Consider the following 17,661-nt stretch of genomic DNA (forward strand, 5'->3'; position numbering starts at 1 on the left):
GAAACATTTTCCAGCAACCTATTTTCTTTAGAAAATAGAGAAAGGTAGGGATGAAAGACATGGTTCATTATTTTTCAGATTTTCCTATCCAGGGTTTTAGTTCTGCTTGAGTCCAGTGTATTATTCCAGCTATATATTTAATGATTGGAATTGCCCTGGTGTTAATTGCATTGATGGTATTACCTCCAGATAATTTGGACTTTTAAGTTCTTTTGCACGTTCATGATCTACTTACTACAAACCTTCTTGACTTTAGTGTGTTTGACCTTATAAGCTTGAGAGAGATCCAGGTATTTGTAGTGATCTTTTATACCCACTCTTAATATTATTTGCATGGTGCACTTGATTACTTCAGTTTTCCCCATATTATTGGTAAAAGGGCATATTGGTCCAGTCTAAACTCCATTAAGGTATCCCCCCCCCCCCCCCCCCCCCCTCTGGCGTTCTTGCCCCCCGTTGGTATAGTGTTGGCCAGTGACAGGTGGTTTTATTTCAGTTGGTATTTTTCCATATACTATAGCTATAGTTTTTCCATTTAAAGGAGATGGGATAACCTGACAGATGTTTTTGATGTTTGACAGACATGGCCTGACTTGTTCAGTATTGTTGGTAGAGGAATCAATTCAATGTCAAGTAGCATTGGTGACATTGAGCTTCCTGAAGTATTTCTCTCTTGATATAAACCTGTCCCAAACTATCACCATTGACCAGCAACTGTGTCTTCCATTGTGCCATTTATTTTTGCACAACTTTCTGACGTTTCTATTGATTCACCTTTTTTCTAGGCATTTGATCATCCAATCATGTGGCATAGAGTCAAATGCCATCTTGTAATCAATCCATGCTGTAGTCATTGTTTTCTCCAGGCTGTACAACTGTTGGTCTTCCTTTTTAATGCGGCTGACCAGCGCCGGCGGCGCGGGCCAGGCTATTCCATACAATATAATTTTTATTTTATAACATTATAGGAACTTATACTTGGGGAAATATTCTAAGATTTCAGCTTAATTTAGCAATGCCTAATTCTCTTCAAAATGCTTGGAAGTTAATTTCAACTGATTTGTTTAGCATCTAGCCCCAGACCTGAAATTTTGTGCTAACCACACACCCATCAAGAATTTACTTAGTGAATAACAATCACACGATATATCTGATGACTTTTTCCTGTCAACTCAAATTGCCTGCAATTACATTCCACACAGCTAACAGGTTGATGGAATGTTATCTTAAACATAAAGCCAAATTAAAAATAGATAAAAAGTAGTTTCCCTGCTTCTGAAAGCTACATTCTTTCTCTCTTTTGGAGGCTTTGTACTTTCTGATAATTCTTTTAATGTCACAGATGTTAATCACACTTCTTTATTCTTTTGGGGTTCTAAGAGAGGACACCATAAATCACATAAGTTACATTAACACAAAGACTGGGTCAAATGGATATAATAAATCAGCTTCAAAAAGACCTTTAGTCTTACTAATTCTTCACATTTGTTCTATGGATTTTGTTAGATTGATTGAGGCTTTAAATGTAATCTTGTGCAAAATAATTTAAGCTTTTGTTAGGCTGTCATTAGTAAGGAGTTCTGAGATTCCACACTCCTAAAGATGTTAAAGTATTCAAGAGAACAATTAGCCGACTTTGACGGCAGATGGATATCAGATAGATTGCTTCTTGATTCTTTTCTCTGGGCTTGGATGTGGATCAGGCCTGCAATGTTTTGATTCAACAAGTCTTCTCCACCAAGATTCAAGTTAGACCAAAAAATGTGGGATTCTTCTGCCAAGCACATTTTGTGATTACTTCTCAAAAAGCTATTTAAAAAAAAAACAAAAAAAACTTATATTTAAAGTTTTGAATAGAATAACAAAAGGAGTATAGTGAAGGATAATGGAGAAGAGTGTTGAAAATTCCCACAATTACATTTGGGCATCTTATATTTAGAATTAAAGTTTTGTTGAAAAGGTGGACAGCCTTAATTTTCATTAACAAATCATTAATTAAAAGCAAGCAATGTGATAAAACAGTTAATATTTCCTATATTAAAGAAGAATAATTCCTCTATAAAAGAAGGTGCAATTAGGTCTTAAGAAAAGAATCATCAAAGGAATGGAATCTCCAATATTTATGTTCTTAATATGATCATTATATTTTCAATCAAGTTTTCCAAATTCTCAAGTCCATATGGGATAGCAGATGATTTGATGGAGGCCAGGAGCAGAGATAAGCAGGTGTGATCTTATTCATGGCTGGCTGAAAAATGATTGTTGCATTATAATTTATGGAAAAAATATTTCAATTGTACAATTATATAAAAGGTAAGTCTGATTTCTGATGATTTAATATTTGAAATTACAATTTTCAGTTTATCCATAGGTATATCTTCTATGAACATATAAAAAACAATAAGCATGTTCCACTCAAAGTTCTATCTCTTGCTTTAAGATGTGTCTAATCAACGTTCTAAGCTATTCTGCTTAGAACGTTGATTAGATATATCCTTTGTCTATTTTATTACAAGATACAAACTTAGAGAACTAGGAAAGAACACCTCTAAAGTATCAGCCTAAATAAATGATTTTACTGTCACACTTCTGGTACTAGAAGTGCTTCCCTACTGCTGAACTGCAATACTTAACACTTACTGGGTAGGATGACTTAATATTTCCCAGAATAATCATATGGTAGAATGTTCCAGCTTCAGAGTACTCTGGCTTTTTAAAAGTTTTATTAAATGCCATCTTCTTTTACATTTACACACATGTGGACAAAAAAGAAAGATTCTTCATGTGTTGCAAAGACTGAAGATATTTAGCATCACCAAATCTTCCTAATCTATCTATTGCACAATCTATTGCACCACTTTAAGATAAAGCCAATTTCTAGTAAGGTATACATATTATTTTTAATGTCGTTGGAATGTTCATCTGATGTAAAATAGGTATTCCCTTGTGACACATGGAAGTGAAAATTGGCCTTTGAAGAAGCCATAGAAGAAGAACACTGATGATTTCTAAACTGTGGTGATGGAAAAGGCAACTTCCACCAATAGTGTAGACAGTCAAGACAACAAACCAAAAGTTCATTGAACAAATCAATACAGAGGTTCAATTTACCTGCCTGGAGGAAAATTATGTGAAAATCTAGCTCTTTAGAGAGGGTTTTGGGAAAGACAAAAAGAAAGAAAGAAAAAAGGGTGATAGATCAACGCAGCTGGAAGTGCATAGTTGGATCAACTCAGCTGGAAGTGCATGTTGGAAGACCTACAAAACCAGGAGGGAACAGATCATCATGGAGAAAATATATTGATGTGATTACTAAAATATGTCAATGACTTAATGGCACATAATCAAATTTTGCATGAGAAAAAGAGGGCTGTGAAAATAATTACAGACCCCTCACATCCTGGACATAATTTTTTTCAACTCCCACCCTCAAAACAACACTATTGAGCACTGCACACCAGAACAATTAGACACAAGAACATTTTTTCCACAAACTCTGCTAAACGAATAATTCCCTCAACACTGTAAAACTATTTACTAAGTCTGCATTATTATTACTATTAATCCTCTCATTCTTCCTTTCATCCATCCCCTTCCACTTATGACTGTATGACTGTAACCTTGTTGCTTGTATCCTAACGATTTTTATTGATTGTTTGCTAGTATGATTTGATTGCTTATAGTACCCTATGACTATTACTAAGTGTTGTACCTTATGGTTCTTGACTCTTGATGAATATATCTTTTCGTTTATGTATACTGAGAGCATTTGCACCAAGACAAATTCCTTGTGTGTCCAATCACACTTGGTCAATAAAGAATTCTATTCTAAAAAAAAAATTCAAATAGGACAATGCTATTGTTAAGAGTAATTGGCCAGCACTGGCATTTTTTAATCTGCACTAGTTTCCAGTACAATTGGGGACGAATTTCAAAGTATTGAAATATAACTCCGGTTATTTGAAGCATCATCTCTTCTTTCTTAAAAGCCTGTCCACAGTGAAGATCAGCTTTTATCTTTTTCAGATTTCCTTTTAAATAAGTTGAAGCAGATGGTCCCTAAGGAAATGGCTTTTTCAGTAATGCATCACTTATAGTGAGATGTTCTGCTTAGAAATACACTCTTGGTGCCAATATTGAAATCTTTTTGGAAGCATATGAAGACATTTATATTTTCTAAAGCTTTTGCAGATTGAAAAAAATGCTTTAAGTGCAGGGCTTGACAAGCTGGCATCTTTCAAATGTTTCAGATTTAACTTATATCAAATGGGCTAGTGAATACGAAATAATTGTGGATGGCATTTGTTTGCTTGTTATTGTTTTTTAAAAAAAAAATACTTGCCAGAATTAGGTATTATAAACAGAGGTAATCCAAAAGATCAAGAGTTATACACCAAAACACATGGAGAGAAAAATACCTTTGTGTTTTTTTCTCCCCAGTTTTTTGATATTATGGATACAAATACTGTTAATATTGTGTTGTTCTTTTTTGCCCTTGTATTACCCAAAGCATTATTGAAAATGGGCAGTGATAGCCCAAGTTTCAGTGGATGAATATTATTCTTGAGGAATCAGAAACGTAAACTGTCTGTGAATGTTTGATGGTTGGATATACTGTATTTTTTTCCCTAAAAAGCTCCATTGTGAACAAAATTGTATTGGCTTGGAGGTTTATGAAGAAATATTTAAAAATGGAAGCAAAATGGCATCTTGGAATCTTCCCCCCCCCCCTTCTTTGTGCATTACAAGACTTCATCTATATCTTTGCTTCTGACCTGTCTTGGAGGAATTTAGACTTTACACCAATGAGATCTTGTTCTGCGTTATATTATCAAATGCTGAAATATCACTGGTGCTTATCTCATACTACCCAGCCAAGAGTGCACCATGAAAGATGAAGATATTTGGTTCATTAGTTCTGCCTGCCTGCCTGCCTGCCTGCCTGCCTACCCCCCCCATCTATATCTATCTATCTATCTATCTATCTATCTATCTATCTATCTATCTATCTATCTATCCATCCATCCATCTATCTATCTATTGTCTATCTATCTATCATCTTATACAGGGGTCATCAACCCTTTGGGACCACTAAACTCATAATGACTTGCTGACATTGGTGGGAAAGTCGGTCCCATATTCCAGAGCTGCAGTAGTTACAGGACTGGCCTATGCACCAGCCTGCCATGGATGAGCTGCTCCAGGATGACCAAAGGGCCAGTCTTGTGACTACTGCAGCTCTGGAATATGGGACTGACTTTCCCACCAACGTCAGAAAGCCACCCCAGGTTGGATTTCCCTCCCCCATCATTGGTCTTATCTTCCAGTTCCAGCTCACATAGCTCTACTCAAGGTAAGGTTTGTGCTTGGCTGAAGGGTGGGGGCCAGTGGGTGGACGGGCCATGTGGGCGGCACAGCCTCGTGTTCCCACACAGCCTGGATTAATTGCTTTGGAGGGGGTGCTTTGGGGGGGGGATTTCTCTGGTGACCACCAAAATTTTCTCGTGGACTACCAGTGATCCGCAGCCCACCGGTTGGCGATCACTGATCTATTATCTATCTATTATCGCTGTCTCTCAATATCTTGTATGTATGTGTATATATACACACACACACACACATTATTATTTTATACAAAAAGGTATAAAAGCTGGGATATGCTCATCTAATCTTTGATGTGTGTACAAATGGCTTTCAGTCTACTTTTTTAGCTAAGAAAACCTCATGAATGAAAAGGCCAAGGAAGTTAATAACCAGCTTTTCAATATCTCTGGAAGGTTCCTTTTTCTGTTTTTTTCCTTTTCTGCCACTCAGAGCTTGTTTCAAATCAATTTTCTTTCTTTCTTTTCTTTTCTTTTTTTAAAGAAACCTTTGTATTTGAGGAGGTGCTGGGGTGGGTTTAAGGGGCAAAAGGATTTCCTCTTAAATTAGATTCTTTGGCATAATCTAAATCTTATTCCTTAAATGGGCCTTGACCAGTTTTGCTTTCAGTAGGCAGCATTTGACATGCTCCATAAAAACTGGCATATACTCAAGCTAGTAAAATTAGATACTTTAAACAGTTATCTATCAGCATAGTTCTAAAAAATGTTTGAAATCCAGGTGTTTAAACTCCCTAGGAAAACGAGGCAACTTACATTTTGAAGTGGACTCATTGAATGGACAAAACCATGTGCGCAGCCCCACAGCCTTCTCATTTCAAGTCAGTTCCTCTCCAAACAGTGTTGGTCATAAATCTATGAGGGTAATACAGTATGTAGTTAGGTAAGACTAGTGTAGTTCTGAAAGTATTATAAATGCTGTACAATGAACCACATAATAGAATCATGTATATTTCCTTGAATGAGGATCACCTGTGAATCACTTTTCTTTGGGAACAGAGGTCTTAGTAAAAGTAAGTAAAGGAAAACCATGAACAAACAAATATGGAAGTATGTGCTTTTAGAAAACTTGGCTTGATCACTTTGAATCATTATTATTTTTAAAAATCTGCTTGGGTTCTGCTTATTTACACTTTTATTCAAAGACTTCACAGTTTGATCCTGTTCTAGCTGAGCATCTGTTAACCAGTGTAATTCTCTACATCTTGCAATTCCTTGGGGCATCTTAGGCCTTTGATGTCTTAATTGCTCAATATTGTACAGAACAACTGTTAGACACTTTTAATGCCATCTAAAACAGGGTGTGTGCTGTGGAGTAGCCAGTTGTGATTTTGATTTCTATTAGAAAATTGGTTAATATAAATATCATGCTATTTTCTCCTCTTTTTCCTCAATGTATACAGGTAGTTCAAACTAATAGTTTAATTTCTTCAGAAAGGTTCAAAAAATATAAGTACTTTCAGCTTCTTAGTCATAAAATGGAACAAACTCTCTTATTAATGCATAAATCACTTAATCACATAAATTTTGGGCTCAACTGTGGTCATAAGTTGAGGACTAACTGTAGTGAGTTAATTGTATGCATAGTTGGCATGGAAGCATCCGTACTGGTATGCTGTTTCATTTGTGAGTGAAGACGGTTTTCTCTGAGATGCTGTGGATCTGTTTGTTATGTTTAATGCTATTTTATTCAGCAGCATCAACAATTGATAAGGAGGTGCAGAATCTTAACTTTTCCTTACTCTCTTTTACTACATTATTGGCAATTATCCTTGTCTTGATGTATATAGTAAATGCTCCTTTTTTTCTGGCAATAATTTGCTTCTACAGATTTTTCTCATCTTTTTTTCAGATCATTAATGTATCAATTGTTCTTTTTCATACATTCCATTAGCATAATTCAAAAATTGTGTGAATTTTGTGGCTTTTGTTCTAAGCCACTTCCCTCTCACCCTCTTTTCTTTCATTCTATAATTAATTTATCTTCTATTATTTTTCTTCAATTTTCTTGATGTCAGACTGCTTTCATTTTCATTTAATTTACTACTTTCCTTTTCCACTATGTCCAAGGGCCCTTGCAATACAATGAGCAACTAATCTCTCCCACTTATTCCAGTCTTTATCTCTATATGATAAATTAGCAATTAAATCCCTCATGGTTTAGGTTTCTGTTCATTTCTTTGCTTTGTGCATATGTTCATGTGCATGTGCGTATGCTTAATCCACTTATTTGAAACAAAACTTTTTTTCTTATTGAACAGTCATGATTCTCATGTATTTGGGGTTTCCAAATGCCTGATAACTTTTTCTGTAGCTTCTTGTCTTACTCCCACCCATTTGCGCCATCTAGGGCAATATGTTTTCCCTCCTATATTGCCTTTATTCAAAATACATTTTTTTTCTCCCAAGGTAATTCCTGGTTCTTTCTGTGTCACTAGGGAGCAACATGTGGTTATCACTAACCTATGAATTCCTACTTTTATGTGTACTACAATGACCAAATTATACCAATCCATACTTAGAGCATTGGTTGTTAACCAGGGGTGGGATTCAAAAATCCAAGCAACTGGTTCACTGCCCAGTTGCTGGGTGGGCTTGGGCATGGTGGGCGTGGCCTACTGGAACTTCTGGGAGGGTCATTTTTCACCTCTGGGAGGGTAAAAATAGCTTCCCCTGGTCTCTGGAAGCTCTCCAGAAGCTGGAAACAGGCCGTTTCTGGATTTCTGGAACTTCTGGAAGGCCCGTTTTTTCCCCTCCCAGAGCCTTCGCATGGACCCTGCACTAACCTGCATCGAAAATGGGCCAAGTGGAGATTCCTGGGAAGGGAGGGGCAGGGTGGGAGGGGCTGCCGGTCGGTTCAAATACCTGTTCGGTGAACCAGATGCAAATTTAATATCCAGTTTGCCTGAACCAGTCCAAAACGGTGGAATCCCACCCCTGTTGCTAACTGTAAGAAACTTTGGAACAACCATGACCTGGATGATTGAGAATCTCCATAGACAACCATGCCAATAACTTGTGTTTTTCCAAATGACACGTTTTATGTCAAGTCTCAAAAAATATATGGCTGCTTAAAGAGTCAATTGGATAAAATTATTGCAACTGCATGGGTGCTTCACTTGAAGTCTGGAAAAAAGAGGGGTTGTTGTAATCCAGAGGTGTCAAACTGGAGGCTCACAGCCCAGAAGCATCATGCACAGGCCACTCCCATCCCAGCTCTGCAAATGGGAAAATGGTTGTGAAACATCACGTGATGGCAACATGATGCCACAAGTTTGACACTCGTGTTGTAATCTAAAGCATGCTCATGGGATGTCTAAATCATTTTTGAGGTATGCGTAACCATATCATGAGCACAGTGGAGATAGTTATTGAAAAGAGTTCAAAGTCTTTTGTATATTCTGATGGGAACATTTCAGTTTTTGTTTTAGTGTTTTTTTGAAATAATACAAACTGTTTATATGCTCTTGTGACATGGAAATATGTATTTGTTTTTCCTTAGAAAGGTGGTTTACCTTTTTTAAATGCATAAGTTAAATAATCATAGCAATACTTCACAGGCATGAAGTATAGTTTAATTAATTACTGTTTGTAGATGTGAAAGTGCTTATAATTAGCAATTATTCTTTCGTGTGCTCCATTGAAAAAAGCAAATTTCTGCAATTAAAGATCAAGATGGCTCACTGCTTTCCACAATTTATGGGTTTTAATTAATTAGAAAAATACATTTTATATAGAAGGTCAAATTCAAAGGAATCGTGTGTGCATAGTATTACTTATATGTTGTGCTATTGCAATAAAGATCATGGTACTTCAGACCCAGATCAATGAGCTAGTTGATCTCTTGCATGACTTTTTCTTTTAAGGCCATACCTTAAAATTCAAACTAAATCATGCTTTTTGGTGTGTAATAACTTTGGTTAGATATGGAAGAGAAAACATAAATAAATGAAGCTAAATTATGGCAGAAGTGGTTACGGTAGTCATAAGTATTAAACAGATATTAAGGAACTGGATAAAATTATCTTCTTAACCATGAAGTAATTCAAGGAATTAATTGTGACCTGTAAAGCCCTTCATGGCTTGGGGTCTGGTTATCCAAAAGTGAAAATATAGATCTGACCTTGGGAAAGAGGAAGAACACAAAGATCCATTAATAGAGAAGACAACTTTTTATTACCAGCTTTTTCTCTGGTAATATCACACTACTAACCAGAGCATACAAAACATTTGCTAGACCAATACTCGAATACAGTTCATCAGTCTGGAACCCTCATTACGTATCTGATATTAGCACAATTGAGAAAGTCCAGAAATATTTCACAAGAAGAGTTCTCCACTCTTCTACTCGTTGTAGAATACTTTATGCCACCAGACTTGAAATTCTAGAACTAGAAAACCTTGAATTACGCCGTCTTCGGTCTGACTTAAGCATGGTATATAAAATCATACATTGCAATGTCCTACCTGTCAATGAATACTTCAGCTTCAACCATAACAACACAAGAGCACACAATAGATACAAACTCAAAGTAAACCGCACCAAACTTGATTGTAGGAAATACGACTTCAGCAACAGAGTGGTCAACGCCTGGAATACTCTACCCGACTCTGTAGTCTTTCCTAAGAGGTCTGTAGGGGCGTGCATAAGCACACCATCGTGCCTACCGTCCCTGTCCTATTGTTTCTCTTATTCTTTTATTTTTCTTATATGTACCCATATCATGTATTCACATCTATGTATACACTTATACTTATTATCTTGTAAACAATTGGCAAATCAAATAAATAAATAAATAAAATAAATAAATAAATAAATAAATAAATAAACTCAACTGAAAGTAGAAACAGCAAGAGGAAAAAAAACTCAAATCGACCTTCCTTTGACTTTGCTTTGTATAAGTCCAGGCATTCCTAGACTTTACTCTCCTTTTTCTGTTACTTGCTCTTGGCTGCTTCTAAGGGGTTATATTTAAGGATCATCATTCTCCCATTCTTTCAGTTGATCTGATACGAACTGGCAGAGTAGGCATGTTCTGTCTACCATTGTTTATACAATGCCATCTAATGAGATCTAGTGGACAGGCCTTCTGAAATAGTATCCTGACCCTGCTGTATTTTAATCATGAAGCCCAGACTTTCTCCCACTGTCTAGGTTAAGATGTTTTTCAACTGAGGGAGTTTGATTAACATATCAATTTATTAATGTCTGGATTATCACCTTTCGTTTTTGCATGCATTATATTGCTTGCTTTTATTTAGTATGCCACCCAGAGTCATTCTCAGTTGGGCAGCTTATACATTTGAGACATAGATAGATTATAGGGAGGGAGGGAGGGAGGGAGGGAGGGAGGGGAGAGAGAGAGAGAGAGAGAGAGAGAGAGAGAGAGAGAGAGAGAGAGAGAGAGAGAGAGAGAGAGAGAGAGAGAGAGAGAGAGAGAGATGATAGTTACATAAATATTTTCTCCATTACAAAAAATAGTTAATAAACTAGTCAATTAGTTAACATAGTTCACATTTTTTTATACATTTGCTAACCCATTTTCTGATATTTTCTGGACAAACCATGGAGAAAATGGTAATTTGAAGGATTTCTTTCTGAGGATCTCTGTATACCTTTAAAGACACTATGATTGAGGTAGTAATGGTAGCATGATAGCCTTTCTGATTTCTGCCTGTACTCATAGGTCCCTGAATTATTTTCCACTTTTTATGATTTCAGATTTGGTGTGTTAAAGTTGTCTATACATTATAACCTTATAGGAATAAGACACTGGCAAAAAATTTGCCCCAAGAAGAATGCCCTTCCTTTTGTGATCTAAATATATACTCCTCAAAACCTTGAGTTTGTCTTAGAGATTCAGAAAATACTATCAGCAACAATCTGTTTCAATCTAAAAAGATTAATACCTTTTATCTTATAAACTCCCTTAGAGCATCATCCGATAGGACCTAGAAGAGATAAAGTTTTCTGCCATGGAATCTGCTTTTTGAAACATCTTTACCACCCTACCAACCTGGAGATTATATTATCCCCAACTCTTTTGGCCATTTCTATGGTCTTGAAGACTTGTCAGGTTATGGGCATGGGAAGTCAGAATGTATGGCCAATCCCATGTAATGATTATGCCCATGCAGCTTGTAGTTTTATCTTAGCTGCCAATTATGTATTTATGTTGTAATTATATTGTGTTTTGTTAGCTTCAAAAGGCACAATGAAAATATGTCCATAGAAACTGAAATAAATAAAATAAAATAAATGTAAAAGGGCAGAAAGTATGGAAAGGTATAAACTTGTGACTGATAGTTTTAATTTTCTATTAATTATTAGAGCACTTTTTTTGGGGGGGGGAACAATAGTGCATCTGGGATACAAAACATCAGCTTATTATCTGGTATCATTTGTGCATCAAAAATCTAATCCTCACCATAATTCCCAAACTGCTGCATGTGTCTAAATTTTTGTAGAATGCTAGCCTAAAGGCATTTTTATACAATTTTTACAGAACTCTTCCACCAAACCACAAGCAAAATGCAAATCCCTTTCCCCCAGATTTTATACACCTCTCTTAGGAAAAAAACAAATCTTCCCAGTCATTAAAACATCCCCTCCTGTCTTTTCTGGATCTATCTGAAGAAAAAGCTACAGATTTAAATTAGACTATCAGATAATTTTGTTCAGTCTGAATTTTTAAATGAATTGTTTCAAATAATACTTTCCAGGTGTTGGGTGAATTAGAATATATCATTTGATTTGTATTGATGGATTATCTGCCATCAAGTCATTTTTGACTAGCCACCACACAGATTTTTCCCAAGATAATCTATCCCTAATCTCAGATCTTACAATGGCATTAAATATGTTTAATTGAATCTGTGAGACATTTTTTTACACAGTACACTATATAGAACTACATTTATTTAATGAAAGGTTGTGCTCAAAAACTAATGTGAATTTTCTTCTTTTAAAATATATTGCAGAATGGAAACTTGATGGAATGGACTTTTAAGTGAGTTCATGAACATCAATTGTGTACCCCAATTTATGACTTCACACAGCTCATCGACAAAACTATTTGGACACAGTGAGCAGAATTTGTGTTTTGTTTTTTAGCTAACTGGGGCCAAACTGTAGAAAATGGACTTCACATTTATCAGTCTAAAATTTGAAGAGACACAACCATGGCTATTACTTTATTCTAATTTTGTTATCGAGTAATAATCTTAAAAGTTCTTTCTGCGCCAACTCAGAAAGCTCAAACTGCCCAAGGACCTGCTGATACAGTTATACAGAGGAATTATTGAGTCTGTCATATGTACCTCTAGTTTGGTTCTGCAACCCAACAGGACAGACACAGACTTCAGAGAGTAATTAGGACTGCAGAAAAAAACAATTACTACCAACCTGCCTTCAATTGAGGACCTGTATACTGCATGAGTCAAAAAGAGGCCTGTGAAAACATTTACAGACCCCTCAAATCCTGGACATAAACTGTTTCAACTCCTTCCCTCAAAATGATGCCAGAACAACTAGACACAAGGACAGTTTTTTTTCCTGAAAGCCATCATTCTGCTAAACAAATAATTCCCTGTTCAACGATTACAAAGTCTGCACTACTATTACTGTTAATCTTCTCATCACTCCTTATCACCCATCCCTTCCCACTTGTGACTGTAGAACTATAACTTTGTCGCTTGTATCCTTATGATTTATATTGACTGTTTGATTGCTTATTGTACCCTATGACTATTATTAAGTGTTGTACCTGATGATTCTTGACTCTTGACGAATGTATCTTTTCTTTTATGTATACTGAGAGTATTTGCAGCAAGACAAATTCCTTGTGTGTCCCAATCACACTTGGCCAATAAAGAATTCTATTCTATTCTATTCTATTCTATTCTATTCTATTCTATTCTATTCTATTCTATTCTATTCTATTCTATTCTATTCTATTCCATTCCATTCCATTCTTTTCTATTCTAAAATATTATATTGTGTCTCTTTTGGTCCAGACTTGCATTGAAAGAGGCTATCATCCTTGGAAACATATTATATGAAAAGGTCATGACTGTTTTCCAATTTGTCATATTAGTCAATGGGGGATTTTTTTCCCTTTCTCTCTCAGATTTTTGAACCAGCTGAATTGAGGCAGTACTTCTGACCAGCTTGAAACAGATCATATTTAAAGTGGACCAAGATTGAACTGATGTGTAGGATTTAAATTGAACCTTCTCTATGGTGACATTTCTGTGTGTCATAGTATTCTCCCTTATTCAGACATACATTTATATTTTCACTATGTACGGTAAATTCATTCATACTTTCCAAATTAGAAGTGCTTGAAAAAATTACCAGGCAGCCATAGAGCAACTAGCAAAATTTATATAAAGTTACATAGAATCATAGCTTTAGCAGGGACCTTGGAAGTCTTCTAGTCCAATTTGCTGCCCAAGGCAAGATACCTTATACCATCCTGGCAAAATGGTTGTCCAATCTTTTCTTGAAAACCTCAGAGCATCCACAATTACAGGTATTTTCTTAAAAATATGAAAAGTTGTTGAATGGCATCCTGGTCTTCACTCTTTAGCTCAGGCAAGATCAATGTATACAGTGGAAGCACATTTTTTTTGCAGAGGGAAACAGGGGGAAAAGTTTTTAAAAATGAGGGTAGAGAGAATAACATTGAAATACAAATGCACTTAAGAAAAGGGTGTGCTGTAGACTTTCTTCTAGTAGGATCACCAAATTCTATTTTATGACAAATATCACTGTATAATAGGTGTGAACAAATACAAAATTTACAAAATGGTCATTAGAATCATTTGGACTGACTTTCCAAAGTGAAGCAAACCCGCCATTATGCTTCTCTATATAATGTTCATGGTCAAGAATATGGGAAGTATCTCATGATATGCTATTTCAAAATACACAAATTAAAAAGGTTCACAATCAGTAAAGTTTAGTCCCATCTCTGTGCATTTGTAGTTGAAATCATCCTTCAATAAAGGCTTTGTGTCATAGTTCTGAGCAATGAACCCAACTGAATCAGGACTCAGAACCTCCATTCAGGCTTGAAGACCTTTTACTGAGTACAACAGATCAGCACTTAGAAAATGAAGCTAGCATCCCATGCATCAGAGTATTAATCCCATGCATCAGAGTATTAAAAAGAATAGAAACTTCCCACCCCGCTCAGGTGTCTTGGGTCCTGTTAACCAATCAGTCCAACAGTAGCTCCCCCTCGGTCTCCTCAGGTGTTCGTTGCCATGACCTTGGTTCACATGTTGAGTCTGGTTGATGTTTTGTCTAGTAGGCTAAGGCACTGCATTCCAGTCCTTTCTAACTCCCCCCACCCTCCAATAGTGGCAACTAAGAAACGAAGCAGAACTAAAAACGGCTTTGGCCAAAGTTGTTTCGAAGTTGACACTTTGCTTATTAGTTTAGGAAATGCTGCTCCTGTTTGCTGCTGCTGCTGCTGGCTTGTTTGTTTTTAAACTCTAGTTTCTCCGAATGTGTTCAGTGACATAATCTCACCAAGAATCATTTTCTTGGTTTTATGTATACAACATTCATAGTTTTACTGACTTAGCAATTAGCCTGGTAAAATTGAAAATGGGGCATATTCTTTAACAGCAATTGCCTCAATAAAAAGTTTGTTTTTTCCCCCTTATTGGTAGAACTGAAATAAAAACCAGAATTATTCTACTTACATTATTGCGATAATTCTGAAAAAAAGTGATAAGGTTGTTGCCATTCTGTAGTTCTTCTCTATGAATCTTAAGAGAAAGCACCAGCAGGTTTTCAAAATTAAAACTAAAATAAAAAAAATAAAATAAAATGACGCTGCAATACAAAAAATGATTGTTTTTGAGCAGACAAGCAGGTTTTCCTTAACTCTCCTTCTAATTTTAACACATGCACTGCTTCTCTCAGGCATTTCCAAGCTGCTTGATCAGGAAACATCTGTCATGCTACACATCTTCTCACATCCGCTTAAATGTCATCAACAATGAAAACCTCTTCTTTTTTTCTGAGATGGCAATGCCTGCCTATGACCATCTGCTTTCCCATATGTTGTTCTTAGTCGTTCAGCCCTGGAAATATTTTCCAAATTTATCTATAGAAGAGAGTGGCTTTTTTGCATTGTTTTAACCTTATTGCATGCCAAGCAGAGGAAGCTGAGAGAAAGGAGGAGAATTTAACTACAGTTGCTTCATTGTGTGAGATTATTGACTGTCAATTGCCACTTAATTGTCAAATTGTTTCTTTGCTGCAGGCAGGGAAAGCTAGTGATTGTGCCTCATCACAGGAACAGGTACTGTGAATCTTTTCACAGATTCAAAAATCTTTTACAGATTCACACATCCTTGATTTGTTTCCAATAGTTTCTTTTGGTGAAATAAATTTGCTTTTGCCTATTAATCACAGGGCAGCAAAGTAATGCTTAGGATTGTCCTGACTCACACCTTGCTCCAAGGAAACAAACACGAAACAGAGGTAACCGCAAAACCTTTTAATGATTCTTTACGAATTCTGTTCCTTCATGGTTAAAAGGCTGTTTCAAACTAATTGTCTCTGATAAGAAGGAGCCTTTCCAAGGTTGTTCAAGGCTGCCAAGAATACTATATAAAGTTACTAAGAAATATTTCAAACACAAAGAGTCTCCAGACACCAACCGAGATACTCCGAATGTCCACAAGGCTTGAGTGCAAAAACTTCTTTGCTTCCTGCAAAGAACTCTGGTTTCTCAGCTGGCTTTTATCTCTTAAGGGAGGGGCCATTACCTTGCAGCCTTACTCCTGAGTTGCCCATGCTGCTGCAGCTGCTCTTTCCTTCGAGCAGCTCTGAGCGCACGCACACTGGGCACAGGCTCCTCGGGGACCTCTTCATCACTGCTGCCAGCCTCCACAATCTCCAAAGGCAGCATTCCACTCGCTGATGGTCCTGGCCCCATTCCTGTATCACACACAGGCCCCTCATGTGAGTCCTCACTCTCTGAGTCCTCAGCCGTCCACACCTACTGCTGGCAAACCACAACAAGGATCTACATGGGTGCTTAAATCTGCCTCATGGAGCCGCCCTGGGAACAGTGAAGGACTGGCCCATGGTGCCTCTGCCAGTGAAAACAGAAAGCTGGCAGAAGGTTAGAGGAAGCTGTCCCAGCCGAAAATGGAATTCAGGAGCCCATTTTTGCTGGCTGAGTGCTCGGGCCACCACAGGTGCCCCTGATATGAGTGGCATAAAGCTGGCCTTGCTTACCCTGGCCACACCCACTCCAGCCCCTGAGGTCAAACACAACCACAATGCAGCCCTCAATGAAATTGAATTTAACACCCCTGTGCTAGAGGTTCTATAGATACAAGAGATATTGCTGATATATGCTGGCTAATTGAAAAAGCTTAGAGTAAGGAAGATGCTATGGACTTCATTAATGCATTTGATTAAGGCTTTTAATTGTGTTGTCATTTAAATTGATCACATGGCTGGAGAAACAATTCAACCACATTGAATTGGATATTCTGGCATTAGAGAAGCAACCACAATTTCCCCAAATTTCATTCTTTCGAGAATCATAAATCCTGGATTTTGGGCACATTCTAACAGTCAGCCATTTAAGGTACCTTGGTTCAAGAATTATTGCCTTTTGCCCAGTTAAAAGAAATGAGAGTTTGAGTAGAAGAATTTTCTTGGTCTGGTTCCAAGACAGGTTACCCTATGGGGGAAAAAACATGCAGGACAATTGCTAGAAATAGAAACAGAATTTTATTTGAAGAAGCAGAGAGAAAAATGAAGCTTCAGCAATCTGAAGGTGGCTGACAGTTTGGAGAGCTGAGAGTGATGGTCATTATGGTGACAATGGGCTTTGATTTGGATGTGCAAATTAAGATGTCCTTGCCATTAGGATGTGTGAATTCCAGAAGGAAGGTGATTTCTTACTCAGTGTGGTGATTTCAGATACGTAGATCTTTCCCTGTCTGTCAATTTTCTTTTATGAGGTGGTCTAGCACTAAAGTGGAGTATTGACATAAAAGATTACCCTTATCTTGAGGGTTCTGTTCCATATTTAATCAATTTCAGCCTAAGGGTCAAATGCAGGCAGAGTTTTCTTTGTATCAGGTTAAAAGAAAGTGGGGATGAGGGAAGATCAGGGTGTCTATGAAGATTCTCAATCATCCAAGTCATGGTTGTCCGAAAGGTACTTTTTCAAAAGGCAACTGGGCTTCCTTTGTTTTTCCTTTAAGACACTTTGCTTCTCATCCAAGAAAAACAAAAAAA

General features: G+C 36.8%; 1 long non-coding RNA gene across 2 annotated transcripts in view; it reads right to left on the reverse strand.

Annotated features, from left to right (window-relative positions):
- The window catches only part of LOC148130587 (uncharacterized), an 82,521-nt gene extending 67,322 nt beyond the window's left edge, over positions 1–15,199 (reverse strand). For both annotated transcript variants that reach the window (XR_015750004.1, XR_015750005.1), the window contains exons 1-2: positions 15,096–15,199; positions 6,138–6,236 (exon numbers count right to left, since the gene is read on the reverse strand). This is a non-coding gene — a long non-coding RNA (uncharacterized LOC148130587). The remainder of the gene's footprint in view (positions 1–6,137; positions 6,237–15,095) is intronic.
- Between the last annotated feature and the right edge of the window lie 2,462 nt (positions 15,200–17,661).

Source organism: Notechis scutatus, chromosome 5, assembly GCF_049901735.1.
Source record: "Notechis scutatus isolate UNSWTSFEM ecotype Mainland chromosome 5, rNotScu1.2, whole genome shotgun sequence".
Lineage (NCBI taxonomy): Eukaryota > Metazoa > Chordata > Lepidosauria > Squamata > Elapidae > Notechis > Notechis scutatus.